Below are 2,711 nucleotides of genomic sequence, written 5' to 3'. Positions count from 1 at the left end.
TGGAAAGGATGGTATGCATGTCAAATACTTAAGAGTAGTTTGGAATAATTATTTCTCTATTTCAGGAACTTTTGGGGGGAGAATTAAATGACAGGCAAGTAATATTACGGGGATCATGGTAATCTTCGGAAGTGACCAACCGTCACAATGAAACCACGTGTAGCAATAAGTTGAAATATTTTCGAGTGCTAGTACTAAGTTGAAATACTTCCGAGTGCTAAAGTTAAGTTGAATTACTGACGTGTGTACTATAAGTTGGAAATATTTAAGAAATGGCGTGTGCAGGACTTGAAATTAGAGACGAGCACTTCCACGTGGTGAGTACTGTGTGAGTCTCAATCTGTGTATGAGACAAAGGATAAAGAGAAGTACTCGTCCAAGGTATCAGTTGAGAACTCGCGTGTGTGACGAATATGATCTTAATATTACTTTGCGTGTTATGTTCCCATGTGACGCTTCATTCAAACTCTAATACTCTGAGAGACAAGCAAGGTGAGTCAGCCGTCTATCCAGCAACGCCACTTGGCTTGCATTGCACAGGAAGACGTGCATATATCCTCCAGAGTTCGTAGTAGGGAAGAAAAGTTACGAAGTGGGGCAGTGTCGTGTGAAACTGGGATGAATACTAATTGAAGTGGGGAAGCTGAAAGTGAAGTGATTCTAACGTTGTGACTATTCTTTGTGATTGTATTCTATCTTGCCAGTGTGATGTATTTCACGTAATTTAATTATGTGTGGTTTGCATGGGAGAGTAGCAAGATAGGTTCAGAGGCAGTGGGTTATGCATGTTTCTTTTTGTACCGCTCGGTCTGGAGTAAATTTTCGTGATGATGGGTGTGAGAGTCGAAGTGTGAGATACAGCAAAAGATCCACCATCCTATCGACAAAGTGCACTATAGCGTTAGATAATTACGAGACCGTAAGTTAGAGAATCACCAATGTAAAGCCATGCCCACTGGGCGGAGTTTCCCATATGTAATTGTTGTATAAAATGTAATGGTGTATTTAGGTTATTTTTGAATCATAATAGAATTTATCTGAATAAAAAAATAGTGAAAAGAAAAAGATTGGTGGCCTTGTTCTTCGAATAGTGTGTAGTCATGATATCCAGAATTTATCATGTGTGCGCCATTCATATTCAGTGCGATGGCCACGTGTTAATCAAAGCCATTGGGTAAGAAAGAAAATGTGGTATTGCCAGTGCGTAGTGAACAATCAGAGTTGTGTAAATTACTAATAGTCACATGTGCGTTATCCGTTTCCATTGCGTAATATTCAAACAGGAGAATAATTTGAAGCTTAATTGTGAGTACTAGAGCTCATAATCAGTCATTGATGTTACTCGATAAATAAGAATAAATCCACTCGCTTGGCAAACCACTCATCTTGCAGGCCTGACTGCTTGATGCCACAGTATGAGCAAGGCATGTGGGTGCCTCTCAACCTGTCGCAAAAAAATTCGAGAAATGTTCTAGAATGTGAGAGGATGGCGCCCGTAAACGGCATTTGCTGTGGAAAATATTGTTAAGCAGGCGTCTCCGACCAGGCCGCATAATTGTATACCGTCAGGTAGGCCTGCGCTACGAGAATAAAGGTTTATTTCCTCTAGAGCCAATTTAGCACCTAGGTGCAGGTTCATCTACGAATGTTATATGTTCAAATACAGCATAGGCTTTTCCTACCCGTGCTCTTTACCGATGAAGCAACGTTTACTAACCACGCTAATGTAAAGTTGCATAATATGCACTACTGGGCTTCGTCAGGTGCAACATCAACCGCCGTGGAGCTTTATGTATGGTGGGGCATCATAGGAAATTACATTGTGGGACCTTACATCATCTCAGGCGTTCTAAATCGGCATTCGTACGCACACTTTCTGATGAACATTCCTCCCGTTCTTCTAGAAGAGGTGCCACTGTATGTTAGACACTGTATACGGCTGCAACACGATGGTTGTCCAGCTCACTTGTCCCATGTTGCAACGCAAATCCTGAAAGAGAACTTTCCTGGGTGTTGGATGGGACGAAATTCTATTGTCAAATGGCCTGCGTGAAATCCCGATTTGACTCCTCTCGATTTATGTCTTTGAGGAGCACTCAAAGATGCAGTCTATGACGAAGCCCCAACTACGCCAGACGATGTGTGTCATCGAATCGCCAGTGCATGCTCTACAGGTATCATCCACCGTAATTACATCTGTTCATCTTTTTTCGAACGGGCATTGCAAATATATCTTTCAGTCCATGATCAACAGTTTGAAGACATGCTTACGTAAAGGATAAACTTATCTTTTTAGGATACAGAATTTATGTTATATGATATGGATGGTTACCAAGTCATTGTTTGTAAATTATTTCCATTACGTGTATACGAAATTGGCAACGGCCTTGCCGCAGTAGATACACCGGTTCCCGTGAGATCACCGAAGTTAAGGGCTGTCGGGCGTGGCCGGCACTTGGATGGGTGACCATCCGGGCTGCCGTGCGCTGTTGCCATTTTTCGGGCTGCACTCAGCCTCGTGATACCAACTGTAGTGTATCCAACTTCTCCTCATTGGTGTACATGTGTGCACGCTAAGAATGTTGAAGCAGAAATGAGCGGCCCTCAGTGCAGACAGGTATGCAGGCAAATGTGTTGACTCTTACACAGTGTAGCACAAGTGCTCTGCTTTGCGATGTTTGCACCGCTACTCCCGATTCCCGCCACCGTGC

At 42.8% G+C, this 2,711-nt stretch overlaps 1 pseudogene; it reads left to right on the top strand.

Moving 5' to 3' along the window:
- Positions 1–2,377: 2,377 nt before the first annotated feature.
- Positions 2,378–2,495, top strand: LOC126212527 (5S ribosomal RNA; annotated as a pseudogene).
- The last annotated feature ends 216 nt before the right edge of the window (positions 2,496–2,711 follow it).

The sequence above is a fragment of the Schistocerca nitens genome, chromosome 1 (genome assembly GCF_023898315.1).
Source record: "Schistocerca nitens isolate TAMUIC-IGC-003100 chromosome 1, iqSchNite1.1, whole genome shotgun sequence".
NCBI lineage: Eukaryota > Metazoa > Arthropoda > Insecta > Orthoptera > Acrididae > Schistocerca > Schistocerca nitens.
The sequence above is the reverse complement of the archived record's forward strand: the minus strand, read 5'-3'. Positions and strand labels throughout refer to the sequence as shown.